Here is a 15201-nt window from a genome sequence, read left to right as displayed (position 1 = left end):
TTATAAAAGCAAAAAGCAAATATGTTGCAAACATGCCCTTAAAATAGGCACCTAACTCTATATTTAGGCATCTAAATCAAAGATGCCTAATATTCAGAAGTACTAAGGACTTACATCTGTGAGTGACTTCAGTCCATTTTTATTAAAGTACTCACATATTGCTTGTGACGGGTTCAGTCACTAAGGGTATGTTTACACTACAGCGCTAATTCGAACTAACTTAGTTTGAATTAGTTAATTCGAACTAAGCTAATTCAAACTAGCGCAGCTAGACTTAAAAACTAGTTCGAATTAGCGTTTTGCTAATTCGAACTAACACGTCCACACTGATTAGACGCAGGGGCGCATTTAAGGGCAGCTGAAACCGGTTCTGGCAAGGCATCGGGTCAGTAGTTGCTTTGTGTGGCCTCTGTCTGAGGCTATCTGAGGCTCGTGCTTAAAGGGACCCCCCTGGACAGCCGGTTCTCAGCTTTTCCGCTTGCTTGCCTACCTCGCTGAGGGACAGCAAAGCGTTTTCCTCTCCGCCCGTCTGTGTCGGTGGTTCCCTTCGGGGACGCCGCCGCAGGTGGCAACATGGAGCCAGAGCTCACCCTGCACTTTCTGGTGCAGTTTATGGACTTGCTGCTGCAAGCCTGCCAGCAATGGCTGGAGGCTGCCTGGCACCACCTGGTGCACGTCAGCCCCCTACCTCTCCGCCTGGCCACCCTGGGGGCCATGGAGCAGCTGCGGTGGCGCTCGGGCGCCGGCGTGCCCCACCGCATCTGGCATCTGGACACCAGCAGCGACTGGTGGGACCGCATCGTCCTGGAGCGCTGGGGAGACCAACAGTGGACCCAGAACTTCAGGATGAAGAGGGACACCTTCCTGGAGCTCTGCGAGTGGCTCGCCTCTGCTCTGCGCAGAAGGGACACTCGCATGAGGCCCGCCATCCCCCTCCAGAAGCGTGTGGCCATCGCCCTCTGGAAGCTCTCCACGCTGGACAGCTACTGATCCGTCGGGAACCAGTTCGGCGTGGGGAGATCCACCATCAGAGTGGTGCTCATGCAGGTACAGCACTCGCCAGCCACTGGGCCGGAGGCGCCCCAGTGATTCGCGCTTTGCTGTGTCTCTCCGCAGGTGGTCAAGGCCATCAACCAGGTGCTGCTCCGCAGGGTGGTCTGTCTCGCCGACCCGGACGCCGTCATCCGGGGGTTCGGCGCCCTCAGCTTCCCCAACTGCGGGGAGGCCATTGATGGGACGCACATCCCCATCCATGCCCCGGAACATCAGGCCATGTGTGACCACCGGGGACAGTTCACGGACATTAATGTGGGCTGGTCCAGCAAGGCACACGATGCCAGGGTGTACCGGAACTCCTCCGTGTGCCAGAGGCTGCAGGCCGGGACCTTCTTCCCCGACCGCCACATCAGGGTCGGGGACGTGGACATGCCCGTCTGCCTGGTGGGGGATGCGGCCTACCCCCTACAGCCCTGGCTGATGAAGCCCTACATGGGGCACCTCAACCCCTCCCGCCAGGCCTTCAATGCCAGGCTCACCAGGGCCCGCATCGTGATAGAGGGGGCCTTCGGGCGACTGAAAGCCCGATTTAGATGCCTCACCTGTCTCGACCTCGCAGAGCACAACATCCCTCCCGTGGTGGCAGCATGTTCCTCCCAATTTGTGCAAGAGGAAGGGGGAGGCTTTACTGCCAGCCTGGGTGGCTGAGGCTGACCGCATGGCTGGCCACTACGCTCAGCACTGCACCGCCGTCGTCCGGGAAGCCCAGCGGGGGGCCGTCCAGATTCGGGGAGCCCTGCAGGAGACCTTCCAGGTAGAGGAGGAGGACTGAACTCTCCCTGCATGCCCCACTGGGGCCTTCTTCCACCGTCCCCCCCTTCCCCTTTCCCCTCCCTAAGCCCTCTTCCTAATGTCAAATAAAGACACCTGTTTTGGCAAAAAAAAATCTCTTTTTATTTTACATAACTGGGGTGGGGAGAGGGAGGAGTGAAGGTGGGAGAGAGGAGGGTGAAACCTGGGAGGAGGGAGCTGGAAGGGGGTGGAAGGGGAGGAAGGGAAGGGAAAGCTCAGGGTTGGGGGTCGGGCTGGCTCTCCCATCTCGCAGCACTGCGGGTGCGGGGGCGTCGGGGGGGAATGAGTGTGGAGGGTGGGGCAGGAGGGATGGGGGGTGCGGAGGAAGCGGGAGGGGGAGCAGGGGCAGCAGGGGAAGCAGGAGCAGGGGGAGCAGAGGCAGGAGGAGGAGTGAGAGCTGGGGCAGCCGCAGGAGCCGGAGCAGGAGGAGGCAGGAACCGGTTGACCAGGGTCTGGAGGTGGCCTCTGAGGGCACGGCCCTGCTCCTCCAGCGCCTCCAAACTCCGCTGGCACAGCCGAAGGTCCTCCCGGACCCAGTGCTCCTGGTTGCGGAGCAGCTGCTCCAGGAACCGGAGGTGCCGCCGCTGGTAGTCCTCCTGGTTCCTGGCACGCCTGCTGGCCCGGGCGCGGGTGGCTGTTGCAGGCAGGGTGGTGCACCCTGCAGTCCCAGGTGCTGCGGCTGTGGTGAAACAAGAGCAGCGGTCAATTCTCCCTGGGGACAAGGAGGGTGAAACCCAGCCCCCCTCTGCAAGGCCAGGGCCCCTGCATGACACCCAACTGCTGCTCCATGGTGGGCAAGGCCCAGGCGCACGGTCCCTGGGCTCCCTCTCCCCCCACCCTCCCGTACACATAAGGGGAGCATGACGGTACTCACATGTGGAGGCCTCCCCGGCCTCGGACAACACAGGCGATGTGCTCTGTGGGGTTCCTCGGGGATCCTGGGCAGGCTCCCGGCAGGCTCCTGGCTCTCGGTGTCCTCCTGCTCCTCCTCCGCGGTGTCAGGGACGGGTCCCTCTGCCCCGGGGTCGATCACCACCCAGGGGGCATGGACGGCGTGAGCCCCCAGGATGCGGTCCAGGGCCTGAAAGTGGGGGCATGCCTCCGGGTCGGCCCCTGGCTGGCAGGCCCGGGAGTAGGACTGCCACAGGTCCTTGATTTTGCAGCGGACCTGCTCCCGGCTCCGCTGGTGGCCTCTGGCGGCCAGGCTGGCAGCCATGCGGCTGTATACAGCCGCATTCCTGTGGCTAGTGCAGAGATCGTGGACATTGGAGGCTTCCCCCCAAACCTCGATGAGGTCCACGATCTCCGCAACTGACCAGATGGGCGCCCGCCTCTTGCGGCCCCGGGCAGGGTCCTGTGAGCCACCAGCCTGGTCCCAGGAAGAGGGGGAGGGCTGGGTGGCAGCAGGTGGCTGGCTCATGTTGTGGCAGGTGCAGGGTCTTTTGGCCTCCCCCAGCATTGGCACAGAGATGGGGTCACAGCCCACAGCAGAGTAATACAAACACTGAGATCAGCTCATCACTGGAAAGGCTCAATTAAAGGGACTTGCCACAGTACCTAGGTGCACAGCCACAATAGGACCTGAACCCCAGATAAATCTTTTATTCTGTATAAAGCTTTATGCAAAGCAAGCTCATATTGTCCACCCTTTCTCTTACACAGAGATACATACAGCTACTCCTCCCATAGCAATTATTTACATTGGATTTATTAATAAACAAAAGTGATTTTATTAAGTATGAAGGTAGGAATTAAGTGGTCATACAAAAGCAGACAGAACAATGTAGCTTACTAAACAAAAATAAACAAGACATGCAAGCTTAGCTTAATACACTAAGAAAACTTATTACAAATGATAATCTCTCACCCTACATATTTCAGGTAAAGTCCTTCTCAGGTCAGAGATGTTCTTTTTTACCTGGGTCCAGCAGTTCTCCTCCATCCCTATTGTTACAATCCTTTTGTTTTAGGTGTTTTCAAGTACTCACCTGACATAGAAAGGAAATCTGTAAAGCAAGCTGATGACCAATCATTGTTTACTTCCCTTGCCTTATATAGAATTTCCCTGGGGTAGGAAACTTTGTTTGGTTCCCCCAGTTCCTTGTGGAAAAGAAGAAAATTCAGGATGAATTCCAGCATCAAGGGACATGGTCACATGTCTTTGTAGCGCCTCAAAGTCCATGAGTCAATAGAAGTGTAGCAGGACTCCAGAAAGATAGTTCTCCACTCAAAGGTCTCCTGCTAATGGACCATTAGTTCTGCCTCTGGCTTCTTTATTGTCATTCCTAATGGGCTGGTAATAGGCTTTTCCCAACACGAAGACATTGATAATAAATCTGCAGTCAATATTCTTAATTTCAGATACAGAAATGGTACATGCATACAAATGTGAAAATCATACTGAATAGATTACAACTTTTCAAATGATACCTTACATAGAGTATTTTGCATAAACATTTTTCAATCATGCATATTCATATTCCTAAGCATGTCTGCATGAAGATTATGGATCGCCCTTTGACATGGCTTAAAAAAAGACTGGCTTTAGGCACTCACGTTTGACAATCAAGGCTCTAGTTTCCAGTATAACAATGTTCAGTTACAAGACTACGCTACTGAATATTCTCAACCCGATTTATAGATGGCAAAAGCATGCATGTAACTGCTAAAAATATTTGCAACAGAAAAAAAATCTGTGTATTGTTACCCTATGAAAACTGATAATCAACTAACTACTGTGCTACAATTCACTTGTTTTTTACTTCCAAGATATCTTGGTCCAAATTCAATAGACTTGAGCTTCCAACATCACAGCTGAATTTGACACCCTAACCTGTAATAATTTCTCCACAGATTTAGTACAGATGTGAACATTTTACATATATAACTTCATATTGTATATGTGATTTAATATCCCATATGAAGCGATGAGGAGTCCTGTGGCACCTTATAGACTAACTGAAGTGTAGGAGCATAAGCTTTCGTGGGCAAAGACCCACTTCGTCAGATGCATGTAGTGGAAATTTCCAGAGGCAGGAATAAATATGCAGGCCAGGATCAGGCTGGAGATGACCAGGTGGATCCAATCAAGGAGGATGAGGCCCACTTCTAGCAGCTGATCTGGAGGTGTGAATTCCAAGAGAATAGAAGCTGCTTTTGTAGTTAGCAAGCCATTCACAGTCTTTGTTTAATCCAGAGTTGATTGTGTCAAACTTAAAGATGAACTGTAGCTCAGCAGTTTCTCTTTGAAGTCTGGTCCTGAAGTTTTTTTGCTGCAGGATAGCTACTTTTAGATCTGCAATTGTGTGTCCAGGAAGATTGAAGTGTTCCCCTACAGGTTTTTGTATGTTGCCATTCCTAACACGGCTAAGACTAACACGGCTACCCCTCTGATACTTAATATCCCATATGTTTTCTGAAAATATGCTTATGATATGAATATCGCATAATAGAGGAAAGCTTTATATGCAAGGTAGTTCAAGAGAGATATCATTTGAGTTACTCAATATCATTATCCTATTTGTATACAGGCAGTCCCCGTCTTACGCGGATCCGACTTATGTCGGAACCGTACTTACAAACGGGGCTTTTCTCACCCCGGAGCTCACGGGCGGCGGGTCGCCACCCGTGTCCTGCGGGGCGAGAAAAGCTTCTCCCAGTCTCCCTGGTCTGCTGGGGGGGGGGTCCAGGGACTTTGCTGGACCCCCCCAGCAGACCAGGGGGACAGGAACAAAGCCGCAGAGCATGCCCGCAGGGGGACAGCTCAAGCGCGCCCGGGCTGTCCCGCTGCGGGTGTGCTCCGCGGCTTTGCTCTCCATCTCCCTGGTCTGCTGGAGCCGCGCTACTGGAGCCTCGCTACTGGAGCAACCCAGCAGCACCCCAGCTGCTCTGCCCCAGGCGTCCCCAAGTCAGCCGCTGCTGAAACTGACCAGCGGCTGATTACAGGAAGCCCGAGGCAGAGATGCTCTGCCCCAGGCTTCCTGGAATCAGCCGCTGATCAGTTTCAGCAGCAGCTGACTTGGGGACGCCTGGGTTTCTTAAGTTGAATCTGTATGTAAGTCAGAACTGGCTTCCAGATTCAGCCGTGGTTGAAACTGATCAGTTTCTGCAGCGGCTGACACCAGTTCCGACTTACATACAGATTCAACTTAAGAACAAACCTACAGTCCCTATCTTGTACGTAACCCGGGGACTGCCTGTATATGCATTATTTTTGTAGAGGAAGTTAAGAATATTGACCTTTTGTTGGTATTGCATATTTGCTGCCTTAGGTCACACCCATGGCTTACACTTCAGGAACTAAAATGAAAAAGCCAGTGTTGATGTTCCATTAACAAGAGACAATGGACTGTAAAAGTGTTTAATCTCCCTGTGAGTGTGGGTCAGCCTGTGAAGAATTGCTACAGGGCCTATGAATACATGTGACCATGACACATGATACTGGAACCCATCTTGAATTCTTTACTTTTTCACAAGGGGGTGAGAGAAATCAGTTTCCTGCCTTATGGAAACTGAAAATAAGGTGAGGGAATAAACCAACTATTGTATTTAGCTGGTATTACCACAGCTTCCCCACTCCAAAAGGATACTGGAAAACACCTGTTAACAAAAGACTGGACAAAGTAAGGGAAGAGCTGTTGATCCAGGCTGGAAAGATTTATCTGACCTGTGAAAGAATATGCCTGGAACACTATTTAGCATGAAGAATATTAGTTGTAGCCAGTTTCAGTAATATACTAAAGATACCAAGCACGTTTTGTTTACTTACTGAAGTGACCTTCTTTGCTCTATCATCACTTATAAACAATTAAAATTTACCTTTTAGTGCATGACCTTTTCTTGTTTATAACCCTGTTTCTGTAATTTTAAAAGGTGGAGGGAAGCTGAGAAACTGTGTATAACTTCTTTTACACTGAATAAGGAGGCAAACTTCATTTAATTTTGGGTTTGTATCCCAAAGGAGGTGCTAGAGTAAGTCCCTTAAACTAAGTCTTCCCAGAGCTGATTAACTTAGCATTTGTATTTTCTGCATCTGTGTGCAGCCCTACTTGTGTACTTTGCTAGATGAGGCCTTAGTGCCTTGCTCAGCAAGACAGGATTTAAGGGGGCTCAGAATGGCAGAATAGGCTGACTCAACAGTGTTTAAGTACCTCAGGTGACATCCCAGGGGATGCAAGCTGTCATGGTATAGTCTATGGCATAACTGAAGTGATAAGACACTTCAATTGAACTCAACACAAGAATAAAAAATTTCCATCACCTTAAATACAAATGCTTAGATTCTGTAATCAGCAAAGCTGTAATGAAATCAAATGGAACTATGCTAATTAGGGATGTAACATTCCGTTTAATTAGTTACCTAAATATTATATTTAACCTGCTAACCGATTAAACGAGGTGGATGGGCTGGAGCAGCTCCTCTCACCACAGACACGGGATGCTCAGCTATAGAGCTCCCCTGCCTGCAGCGCATTGTACCAGGCCTGCCATGGGCGGAGGGTTGCTCCGGCCAGGTTGGAGCTCCCCGACCACGGTGCATCCGGGTCAAGCCAACTGCAGGCAGGGGCACTCCAGCCCGGCCAAAGCAGATGTCTGAGGCGGGCCCTGCGGGGCTGGAGCAGCCTCCAGTGAGGCTTACTACATGTTTTATTAGTCTTTAAAGTGCTACCAGACTATTTGTTGTTTTTTTATGGTTAACCAGGTTAACCAGTCACATCCCTAATGTCAATATGCCTCACCTAAAACATGACCCAAAGGTTTATTTGTTAAATCACATGTTGGGTTTATATGATAAATTAGAAGTCAACTGAAGAAACCACTTCTTTTGGAAAACACCTTTCACTGGACAGGCAAGTGGTCAACCTGCTAAGGACTTAGGGTATGTCTATACTACCCCGCTAGTTCGAACTAGTGGGGTAATATAGGCATTTCACGAGGAGTAACGGTAGTTCGAACTAGGAATCGTAGTCCGAACTACCTAGTTCGAGCCCCATGTAGCCGCGCTGCACGGGGTTCGAACCAGCGGGGTTTTAAAAATGGCGGCTCCCCGCTTATGCAAATGAAGCCCGGGAAATTCAAATCCCGGACTTCATTTGCAAGTGCGGTATGCCTACATTACCCTCCTAGTTCGAACTAGGAGGGTAGTGTAGACATACCCTTAGATATCTAACAGTTGCTGTGATGGGGTGTACTTGGGCCTTCAGGACTCCTGCTGGAGAATCTGTGGTCTTATAACACCCTATCACAGGAAGGAGCAAAGGAGCTTGGTCCCTTTGACCTGCCTGTAGATGCCTTGTAGAAGTAGCCAATCAGTGTCCAGCAGGCTCAGCTAAATGGAGTTGCAGAGGCTGAGCAGGTCAGTGCCTGGCAGGGGGTAAGAAAGAACATTCCTCTTCTGTGGCCAAAGATGCTTACCTGATAGCACTTACTTACGCTGGGAAAAAGCGGACCTGCAAACTTTAATCTGAAATGTAAGAGGTGAAAATAGAGTCTTGATGAGGAGAGGCCAAGGGAAGTAACTAAAACAACTAATTAAAGGAAGCAGAATGTGGCTGTTGTTTATAGCATTCCTTGGTTACAGCCTGGAGTAGTAAGTAAGCCCAGGTTTCCCCACTGGCCACTAACAAAATGGTCTAAGCCTTGAGAAGGGGACAAGGCTCCTTTAGAAACACAAGCCCAGCTGGAACTGAAGTGCCCAGCAATGAGGTTGAAGACACTGGTGAAGACAGACAGCTTGGTGAACTCTTTGCTACTGTAGGAGTCCATTTTGACTGGGTGATTAGGTTGGAGGGCAGTTGAAACAGAGGCAGCAGTGCGTGGTTGCAGCTGACTCCCCAGAAGCGGGACAGGAGCTTGCATGTAACCCTGAATGTTAACTGATAAGCTCAGGCTTATCAGTTAATCATTTAAATGGTTATCCTTTCACATCCCTACTGAAGACCTGCCTAGCTAAGTCAGAACTATACAATATTTCTCCACCATCTTTGCCTTTATTTTTGTCTTTCCTGAACAGCATACATCCTTCAACATATGTGTTCTAGTCATGACTACTATTCCATCATGTTTCTGTTCTCCTTAATATCTGGTTTCCTGCACCAGTTGTTCTAGTTCCTTCATTTTGTTACCCAAGCTCCTTGCATTAGTGTACAAATATCTTGACTATTGCTGCTTGGCTTTGTCCACATTCCGACCTGATGGGTACAATAATTCTACTGCCAGTGTTGCCTATCCGACTAGTATCAACGCTATGCCTGTTCTTTACATCCATTGTCCTACCCATAGCTGTTCCTTTCACCATTGCTGTATCCATTCTTCTTTGATTTTCCTCCCTCTCAATGTTAAAATCAGGGTGGAGATTATATGACTATTTCCCAGTGATCTCCCTTGAGTTCCTAGTTTAAATCTCTTTGAATGAGTTGTGCCAATATTCATCCCAAAAGTCTATTTCCCTCCCCACTAAGGAGTCCATCCGATGAGAACTGTTCTCTATCCATGAATGCCTCCAAGTGGTCAAACATCCCAAAGCCCTTCTTATATAGCATGACTGCCTGAGCCATCTGTTAATCCTCATAATCTTGTCTCATTTTTGTTCTTCTCTGAAAATTACCTGTGCTTCCATTTCTGTAAGCATCTTCCCTAGCCTGGTACAGTCTCCCTTGATATGTTCCAGCAAAAATCAATCTGTGTAATTTGTTTCTACATGAAGGATAATCATGTGGGAAGCATGTTTCCTGCTCCCATTAGGATTCTCTTCCACCTCAGGTCTACATCCTGTATCTTAGTGCCAGCAGACAGAACACCTTTCTGTTTTCAAGATCAGCTCTGATGACAGAATGGTCTGGTTCTTCATAGTAGGGAGTCCCCAATCACAAAGACTTGTCTCTGCCTAGTGATGGTACGATTCTCTAGACTTCCTCATGTTCTTTCTAGCTTCAAGTCTTCTTGTCATTTATTTTCCCTTACAGTCTTTTGCAATTCATTTGGTATTCACCTGGCTTTCTGGACTCTGGATATCTCCATTGGCTCTTCCCCTCTTCTTAAATAACTAGCTGCTCTTCTTCCTTGCCCTCCTTCAGTTGCAGCCTACTGTGCTCCTTCTTCATGATCTAACTCATCAAGTATGCTTCTTCACTAGTTGGTCTTTTCCTCTGCCTTTTCTTACCCAGCAGTCTCCCCTCTGAGGTCTTCAGTGCAGCTTGCACCTGCAAAAGCGAAGTTACTCACCTTGGTGCAGTAACCCGTGGGTGCTCCACTGTAGGTGCTGGGCTTGCCCTGGCACCGCAGAATGGAGACTTTTGCATAGCAATACTCGGCCAGACCACGCATGCGCAGCGACATCCCACGGCGTTCACGCTCTTTTCTGTGCTCGCGTGGTCCAGCCCCCACCAGTTCCTCAAGACCGCCTCAGAATCTGTTAATAGGAAACAAAAGGGATGAGACAGACTCCGAAGCGGGGAGGAAGGCAGGTAGTGGAGCACCCACGGGGATCACCTCGAAGAACGACAGTTGCTGCACCAAGGTGAGTAACTCTGCTTTCTTCTTCGAGTGGCGTCCCTATGGGTGCTCCACCGTAGGTGACTAAGCAGCAGTGCCCTCATGAGTGGGAAGGGGGGAATACGTAGTCCCTGTTTGTCTGCTGATGAGAGCACCGCTGATGCCACCGCAGCATCTGAAAACCACTTTTGCAGGATAGCGTAGTGTTTGACAAAGGTGTCGTATGAAGACTACGTGGCTGCTCTGCAAATATCTTTTATAGCAACGCCTTTAAGAAAGGCTGTTGACGCTGCTACAGCTCGTGTGGAACGTGCTCGGGGCTGTGTTGGGAGTAGAAGACTCTTAGAAGCATAAAACTGTGTTATACATGAGGTTATAAGTTTAGAAATATGCTGAGAAGATAACAGTTGTCCCTTCGTTCTGTCGGCGAGAGAGACGATTACCTGATCAGTCTTTCTAAGACATTTCATACGGTCTATATAAAAAGCAAGAGTTCTACGAATGTCCAGTGTGGAGGGACATTTCATGTGGCGAAGAGTGAGGTTTTGGGTAAAAAAATGTTAAAATGATGGGCTTGTTGTAATGGAAGGACGAAGAGACTTTTGGTATAAATGCTGGGTGAGGTCTTAGGACTACTCCGTCTTTGTTAAAGATGGTGCATGGTGGTATTGCCATTAGTGCGGATAGCTCACTAACTGTGTGCTGATGTAATTGTGAGGAGGAAGGCAAGTTTTATGGTTAACATATGTAAAGGTATGGTAGCTAATGGTTCAAATGGAGGTGTAGTTAAGGCACTCAAAACAATGTCCAAGTTTCATGCTGGAGGAACAGGTTTACGGGGGGACGTATATTCGACAGCCCTTTCATGAATCTCTTGGTAATCGGGTGGGCAAAAAGGGAGGTCCCCTCAATAGGCTGTCTACAGGCCGAAATCGCCGCTAGATGAACTCTAAGAGACGGTAATGCTAGGCCTGTGTCTTTTAGGTGTCAGAGGTAATCGAGGACTCGCTGAAGTGGAGCAGAGTAAGGGAGCAGTTGCTGGGTGCTGCATCAAGAGGCAAATCTGCACCATTTTGAGAGGCCTTCCTCGTTGTCTGCCATCTACTGTGGATGAGTATGTCTTGAACCTGAGTAGAGCAGAGAGATTTGGCAGGATTCAACCAACTAGGAGCCATACCGTGAGTTGTATGGTGTGTATTTGTGGATGCCGTAGTGTCCCTTGATTCTGTGTGAGAAGGTTCGGAAGAGTTGGCAACTGATACGGTCTGCAAGGTGACATGCACCGTAGGAAGGGGAACCAGTGTTGATGAGCCCATGCTGGTGCTATTATTATGACTGTGGCATTGTCTTTTTTTATTTTCTGAAGGACTTTGGGAATGAGGACTGTAGGTGGGAATGCATAGAGGAGAGGTCCACTCCAGTTGAGAAGGAACTCATCGCCGAGGGAGCATGGACCGAGTCTGGCTCTGGAGCAGTATTTCTGACATTTGGTATTCTGATGTGTAGCGAAAAGGTTTATTAGGGGAGTGCCCCAACGTCGGAAGAGAATATGGAGTACTCCAACGTGTAGTTCCCACTCGTGCTCCGGTGCAAAATTTCTACTGAGGAAGTCTGCTTGGATGTTGGTGACCCCAGGTAGGTAGAAGGCTACCAGTGTTACGCCGTGGTGAAGCACCTGTTCTAAAAGTGAATTGCTTCCGTACAGAGGGAGCGGGAGCGAGCTCCACCTTGGTGGTTCACATAATACAGCCACTTCCCGAGTTATGAACAAGTTACGGACCAACACTTCGAGGTAGAGGTGGTCGTAATTCGGGGAACGGCTGTACACTGAGGCAACACTGTCCGTGAGGATCCTCACAGTGGTGTTGCAGACGTGATTCAAGAAAGATTTGCATGCGTTGAAGATTGCGCGGAGCTCCAAGAGGTTTATATGAAGCCTTGTCTTGGAACGTGACCAGTGGCCTTGGATTGAAATGTCACTCATTTGTGCTCCCCAGCCCAGAAGGGAGGCGTCCGTAGATATGTGACGAGATGGTTGTTGTGTGTGAAAGGGCACGCCAGTAAGAAGGTTCGCACAGTTTGTCCATCACCGGAGAGATTGGATAACTGAAGGTGGAACGATTACTGACCTGTGAAGGTCGTGTTTGGTGTGATTGTATATAGTTGCTAACCAATACTGAAGGCTGCGAAGGTGTAATCTTGCGTAGTGGACGATATAAGTTGTGGCCGCCATGCGGCCTACGAGCTTTAAGGCGGTAAGAATCTGGATAGATGGACTGCCTCGGACAACTGCTATGAGGTCCTGGATGGCTTGGAATCTCTGAACAGGTAAGTGTGCTCTTGCCGTGGTAGCATCTAGGTATGCACTGCTGAATTCTAACCACTGAGTCAGTTGAAAAAAGGACTTTTGGTTATTTATGAGCAGCCCAAGGGTACAAAAGGTTCATATGGTGATTTTGAGCATGTTGAGAACATGGGAATGGGAACGACCTTTCAGGAGGCAATATTCTAAATAGGGGAATATGATAACCCCTTGCCGATGAAGGTGTGCTGCTACAACCACCAGGATTTTTGAGAATACCTTGGGAGTGGTTGAAAGGTCAAAGGGAAGGACTCCGACTATGAATCGTAAGAATTGCCTGTGAGCAGGGTGGATTGTGACCCTGGAGATCGAGGGCCACAAACCAGTCGCATTGATCCAATGCAGGTATTATCGAAGTAAGGGTCACCACTTTGAAATGTTGTTTCCACAAGAACTTGTTCAAGTTCCATATGTCTAATATCGATGCCTCTGTGGTCTTTGTCTATTCCATTGATGATCTAGAGTCCTCTGCTGATTCTGCCATTGCTGTCAGATGTAACAGTGGTCATAACGTCTCTGGCATGGAGCGTAACGTTTGCGCCTATAGGGAGGGGTATACATCCCCAGTGTGCATAGTGTTGTCCGCGAGTCTTTGGAGGAGTGTAGTATACTGTCAGTTTTTTTGGAAAACAACTTATCTCTGCTGAAGGGCAAATCCTCGACTTTAGTCTGGAGTTCCTTGGGGACTGCAGCCGATTGGAGGTAAGATGCTCGTCGCATCACTACCGCTGTGGCGGTGGATCTCGCTGCTGTGTCCGCTACATCCATGGCTATTTGTAGGGTGGTTCTGGTTGATGTGTAGCCTTCTTGGACGACAGATTTAAGTATGGGCTGCTTTGCTTCTGGCAGATGACCCAGTAGGGGTGTAAGTTTTGTAAAATTGTCAAAAATGTGGTGGGAAAGGTGTGCTGTGTAGTTTGCTATGCGGAGCATAAGTGCCGCAGACGTATAGACCTTTCTACCTAGTAAGTCCAATCGTTTAGTGTCCTTGTCGGAAGTGTTTCTGTATTGAGGGGTTTTTGATCTGACGTGCTGCATCCACCACCAGAGAATTCGGTTGGGGATGGGTAAAAAGGAATTCAATCCCCTTAGGTGGCACAAAATATTTTCTGTTTGCTCTTTTACTAGTTGGTGGAGCAGAAGCTGGGGTTTGCCATATTTCTTCAGCGACTTCAAGGATAGCTTCATCGAGTGGTATGGCTATCCTTGCTCTATGTTGAGGCTGAAGATTTTTTAGGAGGCAATGTTGCTTCTCCTTTATTTTGTCTAATTGTATTTCTTGGCTTATGGCTACTCTCTTAAAGAGCTCCTGGAACTGACGAAGGTCGTCAGGTGGGGAGATGTCTCCTGGGATTACAGCCTCATCTGGTGATGAGGAGGATCAGTGCATGGAGGAAGTCTCTCGTGGTCGGTCCTCTGTCGTGGAGAACTGTGTTTTGTCTGGTTCTGACAACTGGCATAGAGGAGACGCGGGTTGGCCTGTTGGAGTTGGAGGAGCCGGAATCGGGGATGGCGTGGTCGATGTGCAATCACAGCATGATCTTCCTCGAGACCTAGGATGGTAGTAATATGAGTGTCGGCTAGATGAGTATCGATGGTAGTAGTCGTCACAATGATAAAGTCTTTCAAGGGGTGACCGTCGATCAAAGTAGATGTGTCAAGATTGTTCCCAGTGGGATGAGCAAATTGAACAGGGTGAGTGAGAATGCGTATACAAAGCTCTAGATGATGTTGGAGAAAGAGAATGGTGACTACGGTGCTGATGATAATGGTGAGTGGTGGCAGCCAGAAATGGGGAAGGTAACCTTTGCATTGGAGATCTTGGTGATTGGTGCCAATGTGAATCATGTAGCATGGGGGACCTCGGTGCTGGTGGTGATGGCGATGGTTCTGGTGAAAAAAAATCAATGATTGGGAACGTGAGTGGCTTCTGCTTCGATATGGACTCGGAGCGGTGCCGAGTGTCTTGGTGCCAAGCACATCGGAGCCGGGCAAGTGTAGCATCGGTGCCGGGGGAATTGCAGCAGGCTCGGTTGGTGCCGTATCCCATGTCACAGGCACAGTTGGTGCCATTGGTGAGTTGGGTGCCGGCGGCGCTGATGACGCTCTCAGGGCAGATTCCCTCAGTGCCAAGGACGCGGCTGGTGCCGACATGGACCTTGGTGCCAGTGTCAGTGCCGGTTTAGACGATTTCTTGGTCTCTGGCACAGTTGGAGCTTTTGGGGCACAGTTTTGAGGTACCGGACGTCTCCGACTTATCTCCCGAACTAACTCTGTTCTGTGTTGTAACTGGTAGAGATCTTGTAAGCAATGCCCTATGCTTCTTATGGGCCGTCGTGGTAGGAGAAGAAGCCCTACATTTTTGAGGCTGAGTGGAGGAGGCCGCGCTATCAGAAGAGTCTGGTTGAAGTGCCTTGTCAAACAAAATCATGCGGAGCCTCATCTCTCTGTCCCGCCTGTCAGTTTTAAATAATGCAGGCATTTCTGTGGGACATGGG

General features: G+C 49.4%; 1 protein-coding gene across 1 annotated transcript in view; it reads right to left on the bottom strand.

The window, feature by feature from the left end:
- Positions 1-15201, bottom strand: part of NUDT14 (nudix hydrolase 14) — a 108226-nt gene that overhangs the window by 39922 nt on the left and 53103 nt on the right. The window lies entirely within an intron of this gene.

The sequence above is a fragment of the Pelodiscus sinensis genome, chromosome 4 (assembly GCF_049634645.1).
Source record: "Pelodiscus sinensis isolate JC-2024 chromosome 4, ASM4963464v1, whole genome shotgun sequence".
Taxonomy (NCBI): Eukaryota; Metazoa; Chordata; order Testudines; family Trionychidae; genus Pelodiscus; species Pelodiscus sinensis.
The sequence above is the reverse complement of the archived record's forward strand: the minus strand, read 5'-3'. Positions and strand labels throughout refer to the sequence as shown.